Source organism: Phyllopteryx taeniolatus, chromosome 1, assembly GCF_024500385.1.
Source record: "Phyllopteryx taeniolatus isolate TA_2022b chromosome 1, UOR_Ptae_1.2, whole genome shotgun sequence".
NCBI classification, from domain to species: domain Eukaryota; kingdom Metazoa; phylum Chordata; class Actinopteri; order Syngnathiformes; family Syngnathidae; genus Phyllopteryx; species Phyllopteryx taeniolatus.
This window is the reverse complement of record NC_084502.1, coordinates 48,268,740-48,287,751: the sequence shown is the minus strand read 5'-3', so window position 1 is coordinate 48,287,751 and position 19,012 is coordinate 48,268,740. Positions and strand designations below refer to the sequence as shown.

Genomic DNA, 19,012 nt, shown 5'->3' with positions numbered 1-19,012 from the left:
GTAGATCTAGAGAAAGCCTATGACAGAGAACCCAGAGATGAACTGTGGTACTGCACGCGGAAGTCTGGAGTGGCAGAGAAGTACGTTAGAATAATACAGGACATGTACGAGGGCAGCAAAACAGTGGTGAGATGTCCTGTAGGTGTGACAGACGAATTTAAGGTGGAGGTGGGACTGCATCAGGGATCAGCCCTCAGCCCCTTCCTCTTTGCAGTGGTGATGGATAGGCTGACAGATGAGGTTAGACTGGAATCCCCGTGGACCATGATGTTTGCAGATGACATTGTGATCTGCAGTGAAAGCAGGGGGCAGGTGGAGGAACAGTTAGAAAGATGGAGGCATGCACTGGAAAGGAGAGGAATGAAGATTAGCCAAAGTAAGACAGAATATATGTGCATGAATGAGAGGGGTAGTGGGGGGATAGTGAGGCTACAGGGAGAAGAGATAGCAAGGGTGGAGGACTTTAAATACTTGGGGTCAACCGTCCAGAGCAATGGTGAGTGTCCAAGCAGATTGGAATGGGTGGAGGAAGGTGTCAGGTGTGTTATGTGACAGAAGAGTCTCTGCTAGGATGAAGGGCAAAGTTTATAAGACAGTGGTGCGGCCAGCCATGATGTACGGATTAGAGACAGTGGCACTGAAGAGACAACAGGAAGCAGAACTGGAGGTGGCGGAAATGAAGATGTTGAGGTTCGCTCTCGGCGTGACCAGGTTGGATAAAATTAGAAATGAGCTCATCAGAGGGACAGCCAAGGTTCGATGTTTGAAGACAAAGTTAGAGAGAGCAGACTTCGATGGTTTGGACACGTCCAGAGGAGAAATAGTGAGTAATTTGGTAGAAGGATGATGAGGATGGAGCTGCCAGGCAAGAGAGCTTGAGGAAGACCAAAGAGAAGGTTGATGGATGTCGTGAGGGAAGACATGAGGGCAGTTGGTGTTCGAGAGGAGGATGCAGGAAATAGGCTTACGTGGAAAAGGATGACACGCTGTGGCGACTCCTAAAGGGACAAGCCGAAAGGAAAAGAAGAAGACCCTGTGAAGAACCCACAGAAACACATATTGGAGAGAAATGTTCTTGTTACTCCTTCACCATTATCAGTTACATTAGCATCTCACTGTGAAATGTACACGATGTCCTCGGTTTAGGAGAGAATTCTGTTCCCACGGCAGTGACGTAACCTGAATTTATGACAAGTCGGAATGCGCCATAGACTACAGTGGACCTCCACACACTCGTGGTTCCGCACCCGCAGATACCCCTATTTACCATTTTCTTCCCCTTTTTTTGTTTGTTTCCATCTTTATTTTTAGAACCAATGTCGAAAACACTTATTGGTGGTTTATCTTCGCTTATTTAAGAGTTTTGTGGTTTAATATGCGATGTATTCGCTTTATGTCACATTAGCTAGCACTAAACTAGCATCACCTACGTCGCCAGCTAGTCAGCGAATGCTACGGCGCAGATTGAACAGCTGGCTTTTTTACACGTACACGTACACACACACACACACACACACAGAGCATCTGAAGCTAAGTATTGAACACGTCACCAATTTTTTTCACTAAATAGATTTCCAAAGGTGCCATTGACATGAAAATTTCACCAGATCTTGGGAACCAACCCAAGTAATCCATACATACAAAGAAAGTAGAACAAATAAGCTCAGAAATTAAGTTGTGTGTAATAATGTGAAATGACACGGGAAAAGTGTTGAACACGCCAACTGGTATTTATTTAATACTTTGTACAAAAGTATTTGTTTGCAATGACAGCTTCAAGACGCCTCGTGTATGGAGAAACTAGTCACACGCATTGCTCTGATATGATTTTGGCCCATTCCTCCACACAAGCAGTCTTCATATCTTGAAGGCTCCGTGAGCTTCTTTTATGGACCTTGAGTTTCAGTTCTTTCCATAGATTTTCGATTGGATTCAAGTCAGGTGATTGGCTGGGCCATTCTAGCAGTTTTTTTCTTCTTCTTTGAAACCAATTGAGAATTTCCTTGGCAGTATGTTTTGGATCATTATCCTGCTGAAATGTCCACCCTCCTTTCATTTTAATCATCCTCGTAGATGGCAGCAGATTTTTGCCAAGAATGTCTCGGTGCATTTGCCCATTTATCCTTCCTTCAATGATGTGAAGTTTACGGTGATGACGGTAACACGTTACTTTGTTACTCGAAAATTCAGCCATTTTGAGTAACGAGCAAAGTTACTTTCCCCAGGAGAGTAATCGGACTACAGTTACTTTTTTCAAGCTGGCAGGAGATACTTTTGAGTAGTGATGTTATGGGTTGTGGAGAGTCTTCGTGGGGTGTCAATTAATGAAGGGGGCTTGTCCGCGAGGCGTATATCGAGGCTTGCTTCATTTTGGGGAGGGGCCGGAAATGATGACCTCCGAAGCTTCGCTGCCTGGCTGTACAACGTGACCGCTTCAGGAAAGGGTTCATAATTTGGCGTCACGTGTGATACTTTGAGACAGCAATTTAGACCCCGTCAAGCAACTCTGTGAAAATGTGGGTTTATACCATTCTCCAAAGTTGACAAACACATTACAACAGCTGCCATACTGGTACAGCTTAAATTTAGTTAAGTAGTTCAATTCAAAAAATGAAACTCATATTCTAGAGATGCACCACACTCACTGAAATATTTCATGATTTTTTTATTCATGTATAATTTTGATGATTATAGCTTACAGCAAATGACAACTCCAAATTCACCATCTCTAGAAACTGGAACATAATGTAAAACTATTATGAAACAATGGAATTTATTTTTAATGTAGAATTTAGGCAGGAATTTGCCCACTGAAAAATATTTTCCCAAGTGTTTAATGACTGTATATGTGTGAGTACTGAAATCAATTGAGTTTTCTACCATATACATTTTTTTTTTTTTAGATGTGCCTGTATATGATTACTATCATTTTGGAAACAGTTACGCACACAGAATACAGAATACATTCAAACAATATTTTATTATTTCATGTTGACAATATTTCGTCAAACATTTTTTTTGTCATTCACAGTTATTTCCAGGTGCCAGAACAAACACCATATTGCAATGCAACACACATTATGTGGCCTAAGATACAGTTGCCTGTGATCATACACTTGGCCAGCAGGTGGTTTCGTGTGTACATGAAGCATCAAGAAATGGACCATTACTCAAACCAATGGCCGAAGTGTTACGATGCTTCATGAAGCTTCGTCTTGCCATCACTACTTTTGAGTCATCAAATATCTCTCACCATGTACTGATTTGTGGCTGGTGACTTGGAAGAATTGAAGTCCATCCATTCAATAGCATTTAACTTCACGCAGACCGCTGATTTCTCAATAAGCGGAAGAAAGCGATTGGGAGGTGCTTGTTTATTCTACAATGCACAGTAACAGTGCAGTACCATAAAAGTGCAAAGAAATGCACGATTTCACTATCGCCAGACTATTTTGGTTATTTTCCTTTGTAAAAAGTGTAGTTTGATTGTTACTTTTTTATTTACACATTAAGAAAACAGTTATACTCGCGTGTTAAGTGCACAATGCATTGTGGGTTAATTATTCATACTGAAGTGCACGGTCATAACTAGTCATAATGAAGGACTGAGTCACTGAAGGACTTACAATACTTAAATATTTACAACCCCAATTCCAATGAAGTTGGGACGTTGTGTTAAATAAAAACAGAATACAATGATTTTCAAATCATGTTCGACCTATATTTAATTGAATACACTACAAAGACAAGATATTTAATGTTCCCACTGATAAATTTTATTGTTTTTAGCAAATAATCATTAACTTCGACTTTTATGGCTGCAACACGTTCCAAAAAAGCTGGGACACGGTCATGTTTACCACTGTGTTACATCACCTTTTCTTTTAACAACATTCAATAAACGTTTGGGAACTGAGGACACTAATCGTTGAAGCTTTGTAGGTGGAATTCTTTCCCATTCTTGCTTGATGTACAGCTTCAGCTGTTCAACAGTGCGGGGTCTCCGTTGTCGTATGTTACGCTTCATAATGCGCCACACATTTTCAATGGGAGACAGGTCCGGCCTGCCTGTCGCACTCTTTTATTACAAAGCCACGCTGTTGTAAAACGTGCAGAATGTGGTTTGGCATCGTCTCAGTGAAATAAGCAGGGGCATCCATGAAAAAGATGCTGCTTGTATGGCAGCATATGTTTCTCCAAAACCTGTATGTACCTTTCTGCATTAATGGTGCCTTCACAGATGTGTAAGTTACCCATGCCATTGGCACTAACACAGCCCCATACCATCACAGATGCTGGCTTTTGAACTTTGCGTCCATAACAGTCCGGATGGTTCTTTTCCTCTTTGGCCCGGAGGACACGACGTCCACAATTTCCAAAAACTATTTGAAATAACACAGAAAACTTTTTCATTTTGCATTATCCATCTTAGATGAGCTCGGGCCCAGAGAAGCCGGCGGTGTTTCTGGGTGTTGTTGATAAATGGCTTTTGCCTTGCATAGTAGAGTTTCAAGATGCACTTACGGATGTAGAACCGAACTGCATTTACTTACATTGGTTTTCTGAAGTGTTCCTGAGAACCATGTGGTGATATCCTTTACACATTGATATCGGTTTTTGATGCAGTGCCGACTGAGGGATCGAAGGTCACGGGCATTCAATGTTGGTTTTTGGCCTTGCCGCTTACATGCAGTGATTTCTCCAGATTCTCTGAACCTTTTGATGATATTATGGACCGTAGATGATGAAATCCCTAAATTCCTTGCAATTGTACGTTGAGGAACATTGTCCTTAAACGACTATTTTCTCACGCACTTGTTTACAAAGAGGTGAACCTCGCCCCATCTTTGCTTGTGAATGACTGAGCAATTCAGGGAAGCTCATTTTATACCCAATCATGGCACCCACCTGTTCTCAATTAGCCTGTTCATCTGTGGTATGTTCCAAACAGGTGTTTGATGAGCATTCCTCAACTTTCTCAGTCTTTCTTGCCACCTGACCCAGCTTTTTTGGAACGGGTTTCAGCCATAATCTTCTTCTTCTTTTCCTTTCGGCTTGTCCCGTTAGGGGTCGCCACAGCGAGTCATCCTTTTCCATGTAAGCCTATCTCCTGCATTCTCCTCTCGAACACCAACTGCCATCATGTCTTCCCTCACGACATCCAGCAACCTTCTCTTTGGTCTTCCTCTTGCTCTCTTGCCTAGCAGCTCCATCTACATCATCCTTCTACCAATATACTCACTATTTCTCCTCTGGACGTGCCCAAACCATCGTAGTCTGCTCTCTCTAACTTTGTCTCCAAAACATCGAACCTTGGCTGTCCCTCTGATGAGCTCATTTCTAATTTTATCCAACCTGGTCACTCCGAGAGCGAACCTCAACATCTTCATTTCCGCCACCTCCAACTCTGCTTCCTGTTGTCTCTTCAGTGCCACTGTCTCTAATCCGTACATCATGGCTGGCCTCACCACTGTTTTATAAATTTTGCCCTTCATCGTAGCATAGACTCTTCTGTCACATAACACACTTGACACCTTCCTCCACCCGTTCCAACCTGCTTGGACCCGTTGCTTCACCTCCTGACCACACTCACCATTGCTCTGGACGGTTGACCCCAAGTATTTAAAGTCCTCCACCCTTGCTATCTCTTCTCCCTGTAGCCTCACTCTTCCCCCACCACCCCTCTTATTCGCATATATGCTGTCTTACTTCGGCTAATCTTCATTCCTCTTCTTTCCAGTACATGCCTCCATCTTTCTAACTGTTCCTCCAGCTGCTCCCTCCTTTCACTGCAGATCACAATGTCATCTGCAAACATCATGGTCCACGGGGATTCCAGTCAAACCTCATCTGTCAGCCTATCCATCACCAATGCAAAAAGGAAGGGGCTCAGGGCTGATCCCTGATGCAGTCCCACATCCACCTTAAATTCTTCTGTCACACCTACAGCACACCTCACTACTGTTCTGCTGCCCTCATACATGTCCTGTATTATTCTAACATACTTCTCTGCCACTCCAGACTTCCGCATGCAGTACCACAGTTCCTCTCTGGGTACTCTGTCATAGGCTTTCTCTAGATCTACAAAGACACAATGTAGCTCCTTCTGACCTTCTCTGTACTTTTCTAACAACATCCTCAAGGCAAATAATGCATCTGTGGTACTCTTTCTAGCCATGAAACCATACTGTTGCTCGCAAATACTCACTTCTGTCCTGAGTCTAGCCTCCACTACTCTTTCCCATAACTTCATTGTGTGGCTCATCAACTTTATTCCTCTATAGTTCCCACAGCTCTGCACATCACCTTTGTTCTTAAAAATGGGCACCAGTACACTTTTCCTCCATTCCTCAGGCATCTTTCTCACGCACTAGAATTCTATTGAACAAGCTAGTCAAAAACTCCACAGCCACCTCTCCTAGATGCTTCCATACCTCCACAGGAATGTCATCAGGACCAACTGCCTTTCCATTTTTCATCCTCTTTAATGCCTTTCTAACTTCCCCCTTACTAATCATTGCCACTTCCTGGTCCACCACACTTGCCTCTTCTACTCTCCCTTGTTTCTCATTTTCCTCATTCATCAACTCCTCAAAGTATTCTTTCCATCTAGCTAGCACACTGCTGGCACCAGTCAACATATTTCCATCTCTATCCTTAATCACCCTAACCTGCTGCACATCCTTCCCATCTCTATCCCTCTGTCTGGCCAGCCTGTATAGATCCTTTTCTCCTTCTTTAGTGTCCTGCCATACATGTCATCATATGCCTCTTGTTTGGCCTTTGCCACCTCTACCTTTGCCCTGTGTCGCATCTCAATGTATTCCTTTCGCCTCTTCTCGGTCCTCTCAGTGTCCCACTTCTTCTTAGCTAACCTTTTTCCAAGTACTCTCCTGCTTGCCTCTCTGATCACCTTGGCTGCAGTGGTCCAGTCTTCTGGAAGCGCCTCCCGTCCACCGAGAGCCTGTCTCACCTCTTCCTGAAAAGCTGCACAACACTCGTCCTGTCTCAGCTTCCACCACATGGTTCTCAGCTCTGCCTTTGTCTTCCTAATCTTCCTCCCCACCACCGGTCATCTTACACACCACCATCCTATGCTGTCTAGCCACACTCTCCCCTACAACTACCTTACAGTTGGTAACCTCCTTTAGATTACATCGTCTGCACAAGATGTAATCCACCTGCGTGCTTCTACCTCCGCTCTTGTAGGTCACCCTATGTTTGTGCCTCTTCTGGAAAAAAGTCTTCACTACAGCCATTTGCATCCTTGTTGCAAAGTCTACCACCATCTGTCCCTCCAAGTTCCTTTCCTGGATGCCGTACTTACCCATCACTTCTTCATCACCCCTATTTCCTTCACCAACATGTCCATTACAATCTGCACCAATCACGACTCTCTCTCTCTCTGTCTGGGATGGGACTACTTCGTCTACTTCGTCTAGCTCCTTCCAGAATTTCTCTTTCACCTCTAGGTCACATCCTACCTGTGGGGCATAGCCACTAATCACATTACACATAACACCCTCAATTTCAAGTTTCAGCCTCATCACTCGATCTGATACTCTTTTCACCTCCAAGACATTCTTAGCCAACTCTTCATTTAAAATAACCCCGACTCCATTTCTCTTCCCATCTACACCACGGCAAAATAATTTAAACCCTGTCCCTAAACTTCTAGCCTTACTGCCTTTCCACCTGGTCTCCTGGACACACAATATATCAACCTTTCTCCTAATCATCATGTCAACCAACTCCCGAGATTTTCCTGTCATAGTCCCAACATTCAAAGTCCCCACATTCAGTTCTAGGCTGTGTGCTTTCCTCTTCTCTTTCTGGCGAAGAACCCGCTTTCCACCTCTTCTTCTTCTTTGACTTCGACCCACAGTAGCTGAATTTCCAACGCCGCCCTGCAGGTTGACGGCACTGGTGGCGGACGTTGTTAACCCGTGCCACGACCGATCCGGTATGGAATTCTTCGGATGAACGCTCATATTTGTTTGGCAAAGTTTTAAGCCAGATGCCCTTCCTGACGCAACCCTTTGCATTTATCCGGGCTTGGGACCGGCCTACAGATTGCACTCACTTGTGCCCCCCCATAGGGCTGCATTGCGTTTCAGCCATAACAATCTAAGTTAATGATTATTTGCTAAAAACAATAAAGTTTGTCAGTTTGAACATTAAATATATTGTATTTGTAGTGTATTAAATTAAATATAGGTTGAACATGATTTGCAAATCATTGTATTCTGTTTTTATTTGTGTTTAACACAATGTCCCAACTTCATTGGAATTGGGGTTGTAAAATGAAAAGTGATAAGTTTCAACTTCGTCTGTATTCCGGACCGTGAGCTGGTTCGCGCTGCACGGCTGACGTCACGGAAGTAAGTGCTTCTCCCCCCCGTCAATCACCCACAGCTTTGCTTGTTAAACAGTTGCATAATCACCTTTTCTTCCTCTTCACATCAAAATTACGATGGTGGGAGCAATGGTGTGAGTGTATGCCCCCAATATCAAACCGGCACTCACTTTCACATTTACGTACTGTGCACACACACACACGCACGCACGTACACACGCACGCACACACACGCACACACTCACACACGCACACACACACAGTTGCCTTCATGGATCACAATCGGCATCCATTTAGCTATCAGTTAAGTCTTTAGAGAAGTGTACTGAGAATGGTGTAGTGGTTTACATTTAGGTACGTACTATACTGTGTTGGCATGTCAAGTCTGCACTAAGTTGCTCATTTAATGTTGGTTCAACTACACTAATTAACTTCACTGGCGTGGATGTTTTTATTCAATCATTTATGCCACTGATGTACTTATTTGTCTCATACGTTTTTTCAACAGATGTCCGTAGAGGAGAGGCTCGCCCTGCTTGTCTTTCAAATTCAGGTTTGTAAACCATTGTAATAACGACCAAAAACCCCTGTAGATGACAGCGTTGCGTTGCTTCAGATTTGTGACCAGCACAGCTTTTGAGGAGAAGATTCGGCGGCGAATCTCGGCTTGTCGTGTCGATTATGAGGGAAAGAATTGCTAACACGTTGGAAGTAGGACAAGTTTACGCACCTCACACTCGAACGGAGTATTCTTTTGTCTACTTTGCTGCTTATATGGTCTCAGAACACAATATATAATAATAATATATTGTGAGTCTCGAAAAATCAGTCAAACTGCTCCAAAATGGCTGGCAGTGAATGAGTTAAATTATTGGTTCATGTTGATGACATCATTCTGTAATTTGTGCGGCGTAGATTACCAAGTAATGGGTGCGGTTAAATTACTGCTTTTTTTGTACTGTGGGACAAGTGATATTACTGCCACTTGGCAGCTTCTGAAAGTAACTAAAAAGTTACTTCTTTCTAACTTAAGTTACTTTTGAATTCAAGTTATCAGTAAAGTAACCAAGTTACTTTTTCAAGGTAACTGTGGCAACACTGGAAGTTTACCAGTACCATTTGCTGAAAAGCAGCCCCACAGTTCCCACCTCCGAACTTCACTGTCGGTATGGTGCATCTAAAGAGTGCAATTTTGGTCTCATCCAACCAGACTATATTCACCCAGTATTTACAGTGGGGCAAAAAAGCCACCAATTGTGCAAGTTCACCCACTTAAAAAGATGAGAGAGGCATGTAATTTTCATCTTAGGTATACCTCACATATGAGAGACAAAATGAGAAAGGGGGGGAAATTAAAAAAAATTAAAAAATTCCAGAAAATTTTGATTTTTTATTAATTAATTGGTAAATTGTGAAAACCTCCTTCCATCAGCAAGGGCATTGAAGATGAAACATGGCTGGGTCTTTCAGCATGACGATGATCCCAAACACACCGCCCGGGCAATGAAGGAGTGGCTTTGTAAGAAGCATTTCAAGGTCCTGGAGTGGCCTAGCCAGTCTCCAGATCTCAACCCCATAGAAAATCTTGAGAGTTGAAAAGTCTCACTGTTCTCGAGGAGATCTGCATGGAGGAAAGGGCCAAAATACCAGCAACAGTGTGTGAAAACCTTGTGAAGATTTACAGACATTTGATCTCTGTCATTGCCAACAAAGGGTATATAACTAATTATTGAGATAAACTCTTGTTATTAACCACACACTTATTTTCCATCATAATTCGCCAATAAATTCTTTAAAAATCAGAGAGATTTTCTGGATGTTTTTTCCTCATTTTGTTTCTCATAGCTGAGGTATACCCATGATGAAAATTACAGGCCTCTCTCATATGTTTTAAGTGTGAGAACTTGCACACTTAGTGGATGACTAAATACTTTTTTGCCCCACTGTAACTGGCTTTCCAAATGTTCAGCAAATTTTAAACGAGCTTTGACATGCTTTTTCCCCCCAGCAATGGGTTCTTGCATGGTGAGCGTGCATGCAGGCCATGGTGGCAGAGTGCATTACTCACTGTTTTCCTTGTGACAATAGTACCTGCTAATTCCAGGTATTTTTGAAGCTCTCCATAGGCGGTCCTTGGCTCTTGGACAACTCTTCTGATTATTCTTTGCACTCCTCTGTCAGAAATCTTGCGAGGAGCACCTGATCGAGGCAAATTTGTGGTAGTATGAATGGCTTTCCACGTATTATGACCCCAACCGTGCTCACTGGAACATTCAGAAGCTTAGATATGCGCCTGTAACCAATGCTATTGTTATGTTTTGCAACAATTAGTTTACGATGGTCTTGAGACAGCTCTTTGCTCTTACCCATGATGAGATGTGGCTTGACTCACACCTTGGCAATGAGACCTTTTTGTAGGCCATCAATTAGGACTGAACCAGCTGATATTCATTTGCACTGACAAGGAACTGATTGCTGTTTGATTATTGATAGATTTGAGGTGTTTTCTTGGCTTTCCATGCCTTTTTGCACCTCCCTTTCTTCATGTGTTCAATATTTTGCCTGTGTCATTTCACATTATTACTTAAGTTTACTTTTTATCTAATTTGTTCTACATTCTAGGTATGGATGGATTAAATACTCTTTTCAGCCGCTGTGTGTGTGTGTGTATATATATATATATATATATATATATATAATTTTTTTTATATCTAGAGAGAGAGAGAGAGAGACAGAGAGAGAGAGACAGAGAGAGAGAGAGAGAGAGACTTGAGGCTGTTATTGCTGCCAAAGGTGCTTCAACAAAATATTAAGCCAAGGGTGTGAATACTAATGTTCCTATTATGTTTGAATGTTTACATTTTCAATAAATTTGCACAACTTTCTGAAAATATGTTTTTACTTTGTCATTATGGGATATTTTATGTAAATGGTTTTTAAAGAAAACTATACTCAAATCAGTTTTAGAATAAGTCCGTAACATAGCAAAATGTGGAAAAAGTGAAGTGGTGTGAATACTTTCTGGTGGCACTGGATACATATTTTTTGCAATTATAAAGGGTGTCAGTTATCTGTAGATATTCGCTATTCGCGGTCCAGCCTGGTCCCTACCCCCTGCGAATAGCTGTGATCCACTGTACCACTCACTGTACCTACACTAAGCCAGTAGTAATGTCACAACTGCAGGGATGTGAATATTCATCACTGTCACAAGGTCATAACTGCAGTGTTTTCATCAACGATGAGAATGATGAAATGATTTCATTGTCGCCCCATTTTATTCAAGCTAAACGTGGCTCTTTGATGACTTTTTTTTTTTTTATTTGTATTTTTTTTTTTTTTTTTTTTAAAAGAAGTTCTGAGGCACGATGACAAAACATTAAATCGCTACTGTGCATGTTACTTAGGTTATTTCTTCCAAGTTCTGGGTTTGAATTCAGAAGACCGAGTGAGTTTGATGACGTAACAAAATTTGCTTAGCTGGGTTGTGATAGATCGAGACTAATGGTAGGTCTCAATTCTCTTCCTAGCTTCTCGCGCCTCTCCATTAGTATCATATACACCGAACCAGCAAGCAGAGAAATTAAGTGAGCCCTAAAGCCTCTGTAGCCTCCTGAAGACTGCCTTCCGGGACTCGTAGTTTTCTTCCAGATTTGTTTCTATCAAACATTTTATAGAATGTACCTTCATTTATCGTGTATAATGCGCACCCATGTATAATACGCACCCCCAAAGTTGACCTCAAAATTCTGCAAAATCCTGTATAATGCATTTTTACAATGCATGATTTTACTTCTAGCCGTATCATCAAAACGAAGTATTATCTGTATTTTGTTATTTTTTTCAAAGAATTATTCTGAAGTTAAGCACTTTATTTGAAAATTATTTTATTTGCTCGCTCTTATTTTGAAATTCACAGACCTTTTTCCCCCCCATTTTCCCCTATACCCATGTATAATGCGCACCATTGACTTTAGAATTTTTTTCGGGGGGGGGGGGGGAATGCGCATTATAAATGAGAAATTACGGTATTTTCTATTGATATTGATCATGTGTCTATCGCGATCGCCAAATCATGATGTTTACCTATGTAAGTAATCATGTAGCTGCTGATTAAGGTGAATGCTTGTACTTATATATGTATAGTGATGTTATTGTGTACTATATATGTATTAACTTGTATTGGGCATGTGTTAAAAAAATACAGTACATTGTATTGTACAAGTGCTGCTCAAAAACATCTCTGACAAAACTCTACGATAAAAATATATTTTAAAAAACTCAGGACTATTGTGCAAACAAACATACCATTGCTGCCCCCTGTTCTAGGCTGACGTGTTAAAATATTTCTGGTTTTGGACTGTCCTGTGTCTGTATTATATTTTCTCTCTGGACATACACACTTATTGATTTGCTCTTCATAGTTGGTTACTCTCCGTTGTAACGAACGCGGTTCCAGCAAGACTTCAGTGAAAATGGTACTGTGGCACCAATCACTTATTCTGGTGTTTTGTGACTGTATATAATGATAGCTTAGCGCCAGTTTACCATGGTTTAGTGATCTTCGCCGGTTAATTATTCCCAGTCTTCCTTTCGTGATAACGATACAGTACTTGTCGGCTTGTAGCTGATTCGCCACCATGAGACGAGGTTTAGTGGACTTTTAGACGAGTGCCGTGTTAGCTACAACTAGTTAGCCATCCGCAGTTGCTTGCGAGTTTACACAGAGGAAAATGTCATATCATCAACAAACATTATGGCGATTGGTTGGTCGAGTCCAAATCTTATGTCAGCCAATCACTTGCCACGGTACTTAGATGTCAAGCGCGTGATAGTCGCTCGCTTGCAAACTTCAAGTTAACCGACCACACGTCGTCTCATCAATATCGGAACACATGCCAACTGGCCGTAACATCCATCCATCCATTTTCCATACCACTTCTCACTAAGGTCGCGGACGTGCTGCAACCTATCCCAGCTATCTTCGGGCAAGAGCCAGGGTACACTCTGAACTGGTCGCCAGCCAATCGCAGGGCACATAGAAACAGACAACCATTCACACTCACATTCACACCTATGGGCAATTTAGAGTCTTCAATTAACCTACCATGCATGTTTTTGGGATGCGGGAGGAAACTGGAGTATCTGGAGAAAACGCATGCAGGCACGGGGAGAACATGCAAACTCCACACAGGGGAGGCAGATGTTTTTACTTTTGAGGCATGTTTTTTCCCCCAGGAAATAAAAAAGAAAAGAAAAAGAAAATGTCAGCCAGTCCCATTTTCCATACAGTATATTTAGTCCCAAGTGTTGGATTTTTCTATCTTCCCCTAAACCTGCGCAAAAGATGAACAGCAATGTCAGCAAAACAAGATATCAGCCGGTTGTCATGGAGACTGCACATTCCTTTAGCACCTGAGAGACACATTCCATAACCATCTGAGCAACGAGCTGAGATTCTGACACACTGCTGCCTTTACGGAAGAGGTCATCATGTAAGAGCCGCCTGGGCTAGTTACACTAACATTCTAGCCTCAATGTGTTGGACTGGTCAAGATGTAAGCGCACGCTTTTCATGTGAGGGGAAGAGTGCCACTGAATAATGCACACTCACAGGTTATTTAAGGCCAAAAGGCCCAATGTGAATGTTGTTCAGATTTACGGAGGATAAATAAAGTTTGAGATCCTCCAGGAGCATCTCATATAGGGATGGGTACCGAAATCTGTACATTGGTACAGACTGAATGTGGTCAGTACTACAGCGTACAGAGTCACGTAAAATCAATCAGTACCATGTTTCAGTACCGAAGCATGCTTGCTATGACTGTCTGGGCAGTGTGAGTGGAAGAGTTGGCCAATTTGCATGATGCACTTGAATGCATTAGTGGCGCATAAAAGCGTAATGACATCACTCACATCAGTTCACTCTCTGTCAAAATAAAACAGAATGGATCGAAATTATGGGGGAAACGTAACAAAGCAGCAGAGTTGCTCTTGTGAGAGTCAGACACAGGTCGCGCAACCCATTCAGAGCACATTAATCATCCACATGATTGGAGATTTCCAGTGATGTTAAACCAGAGGGGAGGCAGAAGAGTGAAGCATACTGACTAGCTGTAGCAAACTGTAGGGAAAAGTTCGCCGCTTTGGAATTAGCAGCAAGCTGCCAGTCGGTGTATGTGTCTGGGAAACCGATCCATGGGCTCAGATATGCGTCCAGGAGAGCTGTCAGGGTGGCAGCAGACTGGTACAAGTGGGAGTGCTTCGTGAGGCACACCAGAAGGCTGTCAAGCCACAGAGAATGGAGAGGAGCCGCCAGTAGTCCCACAAATGTGAGCCCCACCGGCGAAGCTAGTTTCTGGCTAACGAGTGGCAAGGCAGTAGCAGCAGACAGCTAAAGGCTGTTTAACTACTCTTTCAGGGTCACAGTGTTACATCGAGGAAACCAAGCCTGACAAATGGATTAAAAGTACAAGATTCACATGAGACAAGCTTACGTAAATTGATAAAAATAGGTAAAATAGGCGAGCAGAGGAGGCAATAGACACATCGTAATACAATTACTGTTTATCTTCGTTCCTTGTGCCGTTCATTGCAAAGACGTTTGATTTGTACTTTGTGATACTTGATTTATTGCTTGTATTTTGTATACTTTATTATTTGTAAAACATGGGTGGACGATTGGTTAGCACATCTGCGTCACAGTTCTGAGGACCCGGGTTCAAATCCGGCCTCCCCTGTGTGGAGTTTGCATGTTCTCCCCGTGCCTGCGTGGGGTTTCTCCGGGTACTCCGGTTTCCTTCCACATCCCAAAAACATGCAGGGTAGGTTAACTGAAGACTAAATTGCCCATAGGTGTGAATGTGAGTGCGACTGGTTGTTTGTTTATATGTGCCCTGTGACTGACTGGCGACCATTTCAGGGTCTAGCCCGCCTTTCGCCCAGAGTCAGCCGGGATAGGATCCAGCATGCCCGCGACCCTAGTGAGGATAAGCGGTGTGGAAAATGGATGTATTTGTAAAATATTGTAATAGACAATGCTCATCACTCACTACAATATTATACATTTATTTTTATTCCATCCTCTTTTGCTCATTTATTTTAAACATGGGATGTTGTTTTGTTATATTTGTCGACGTTTATATATTGAAAAGTAAATGTTAAATTGAAAAATGTGGATATTATATAATTGAGCAAATTATTTGTTACACCATAAACACACACAAAAGTACCGAAAATTGGTACCGTTGAGTATCGGTATGGATTGCGAGGTACCGGCAATTGGTACCGTACTGGTTCAAATGTGAAATGTGGTCCCCAAAATGGTACTCATGCTTGATCTCATGCACGTATAGGGTCAATAGCGTCGACAGATTCAGTGCGTAGGCGTGGATTGGATCTGTGTTTAATGTGAGTGACCATAACAGAAGAAACAAAGGATAATAAAGACAGTTTAGTAGTATTAACAGTGCAGTGTTCCCCAACATACTTTTCATTTCACCTATTCTCAGTTATTTTGGCAACTACCCTCCATTATTTGCTGAAAAACATAACAATATGCTGTTTTATGCTCAGGCAAAATCCCTGTCTAATATAAAAGTTCTGTCTTTGGCACCTCTTGGTGCCACTGTACTATTTTGCAGTGAGGGGAGAAGCTTAATTTAACTAGGCCATAGCCCTCTGTAATAGGAAGGTAATGCTTGTTTTGTTACTTGACGTGGCATCCTCTGTGAATATTGAGGGAGCAAATAGAAAATAACACTCGGAAAAGGGTGGAGGACGAGATCCTGCCTCAAGTGGAGGAGTTCAGGTATATAGGGGTCGAGTTCACGAGTACGGGAAGAATCGAGCGCAAGAGCGACAGGCGAATCGGTGCAGCGTCTGCAGTTATGCGGACTCTGCATCAGTGGTAAAGAAAAAGCTTAGGTGAAAGATGAAGCTTTCAATTTACCGACCGACCTACATTCCTACCCTCACCCATGGTCACAAGCTGTGGGTCGTGACCGAAAGAACAAGATCGCGGATATAAGCGGCCGAAATGGGTTTCCTTCGTAGCAACTCCTCTAGGGTAAAGCCAGCCTTCCGCTCAAAGTCAGCCGCGATAGGCTCCACCTCACCCACGACACCAATGAGAACAACAAGCGTTAAAGAAAATTAATGAATGGCTGCATAACATTAGATAGTGCTTGTTTTTGGCTTTTGGGTTTCACCTGTGAGAACTGGCTCTCCCTTAGAGATGGGGTGAGGATCTTGGTAATCTGGGAGGGGCTCAGAGTCGCTGCTCCTCTACAGCGAGAGAAGCCAGATGAGATTGCTTTGGCATCTGATTTGGATACCCCTTGGATGCCTCCCTGGTGAGGTGTTCCGCACACATCTCACCGGGAGGAGGCCTCAGGGAGATCAATGACACACTGAAATTTCCCCTCTGCCAAAAATATCTGAAAAGTGAATTTTCAGTTTCGGACTGAAATGCTTTTATCACCGAAACATCCTGTTCCAGACAGGATGTTGTGATGACGCAAAGAAAATCCGCGGGCAGCAACACAAAGTGAAGCTTCTTCGCCAGATTATTGTGTCCAACAATGCACAGACAACTGTGTGCAAGCGAGAATTTTATTCAACCTAAAAGTAAGATAACGCGCACCAACACCATGACACTTTACGACACTGTCATTACTGTGTTAACACTTGTTGGAATTCCGCATACGACAGGACTGTGTAAATCAGTGATATCGTATATAATGTGGTTATTTATCTCTGTGGTGTAAATTGTGATGTTTATAATTGTTAAATAAAGCTGCTTTATAATTAAAATTAATTTGATCTAGTCTGGTTTCATACATTTGTAAACTTAAATTATATAAAAAAAAAGTGATAGCAAATTTACAACATATCGCCCAGCACTACTTGCAAGGGGCAGGCAGAGAAAAAACTGTTTCAAAGCTTTACGCCAGGGGTGTCAAACACTTTGTTTCGGGCCGTTATGTCGTTATGATTTCTCTCAGAGGGCCATTAGAACAGTGAAACCATATAATCATCACCAAACCATATTATTACCATTACATAACAAATTGAGGGATAACTAGTTTTGAAATCAGAAGACAAGGATAATAGTTTGCTCAAGTATCGTTTAAGTTACTGTAGAGGAAGGGTTTGGTAACAGAAAAATGCAATAGCTCAACATTACTGTTTATTATTATGACAATTTGGAATTTGGGTACAGATTTTAGCAAAAATCCCGGACGTTGACGAGCATGATTTGCTTTCGCGGGCCACATAAAATGATGTGGCGGGCCGCATCTTTCCCCCGGGACTTGAGTTTGACACCTATGCTTTAGGCCATAACGTCCCGCCTGAATGCCTCTTTATACTGCCGTGGTCGACCTGCCGACAACGCCTGCATTGCATCACGTGACCGACAAATTGGCCCGCGTGGCCCCTCTGCGTAGCTTGACGAGCACACGGCAAAGATTTTTGCTGCGCGTAGGTTACACCGCGGAGATCTTTCGTGATTGGTCCGTTTTAGTCACATGCTGTGATGTAATCAGTGTTCCTCCCGGTTTCACATTGCACCTACGCCGCCGCCTTCTCGATCAATTTTGCAGCATAATTAAACGTATCATCTGGTCATCTAGGTCCATTTGTTCTAGCAGACTCTGTTCCACGGTCACCATTGTTGTTGCTTTTGTTCATTGGAAAGGAAAGTAAAAACGGCTACTGGAAATGGCCACAAAATGCAGAAGAAACTCCACCCTGTGGCCACTGTAGCGACACCCCCGACTTGGAGGAGAACTGCAGCACACTTTCAAAACAGCGCGCGTGGGTTGCGCTCGAGTATAAAGTTAAACTGCGTGGGGGATAGCCGCAGTGACGTCAGCGCGGTCTCCGTCCGCGCTAGTATAACGAAGCCTTGAGCATTCATACTTCTTCATCCTAAACAGCAACACCTGACCATTTTAACTTCCTTCAATCAGCACCTTTCCATACAATACGTGCCCACACATGGCTCATTTTAATCCAACTGAAACCCACCAATCCTTGGGTCATAAATGAAAACACGGTTATGAACTTTGCAACCTACCTTGTCACCAAAAGCCACTAAATCCCACACAGTTGTAGCGGACATGCTCCCCGCAACCTGAGGTGTCACAGTGACTCCCCCACGACTTGATAAACTGATTTCTTCCAAGCGGCCCTGCTGTGAGACTACACAAGAAGACGCCTAATGGACCCTAAAGTAATTACCAGGTTCCCTCGAAAAATTGGTTTACAGTCATCAAAGAGTCCTTTTCTTCGTTTGAACTGACAGCAGCCAAAAGCGACAGGTTGACAAATGTGCACACAGGGCGCCACCCACCGGTGTTTTAGAGTACTGCAACCCGTGAACTTCCATTCAGTTGTTTGTTAACCAAGGATAAATATCTGTTTTGATATTTCACAAACTCTGCAGGAATATTCCAAATGTATGCCTTGATGTCTGTGTGTCAACTCTACTGGTCCAACTGCAAGACATTGAGAACTGTTTGTCCTGATTTGGAACTGCAAGCAGCATGAAATGCTATTAACCACAAGCACTAAAGTTTAAACAGTCATTTTATATGCTTGACCTATGAGTAAAGAGTACAACGTTGGGAGTAACCACAAGCAGTTGATTTC

The 19,012-nt window shown here is 42.7% G+C and overlaps 1 protein-coding gene across 4 annotated transcripts in view; it reads right to left on the bottom strand.

Annotated features, from left to right (window-relative positions):
- Positions 1-19,012, bottom strand: part of cab39l (calcium binding protein 39-like) — a 51,536-nt gene that overhangs the window by 14,072 nt on the left and 18,452 nt on the right. The window contains exons 2-3 of one of the 4 annotated variants that reach the window (XM_061799617.1): positions 969-1,033; positions 1-290 (exon numbers count right to left, since the gene is read on the bottom strand). The exon at positions 1-290 is cut by the window's left edge and continues 58 nt beyond it. The exons of 1 other annotated variant lie outside the window; for it this stretch is intronic. The gene's annotated coding sequence lies outside the window, so the exon portion shown is untranslated. Of the gene's footprint in view, positions 291-968; positions 1,034-10,447; positions 10,556-19,012 lie in introns of all 4 variants that reach the window. 2 more of the 4 variants (XM_061799624.1, XM_061799610.1) reach the window with 2 other exon arrangements.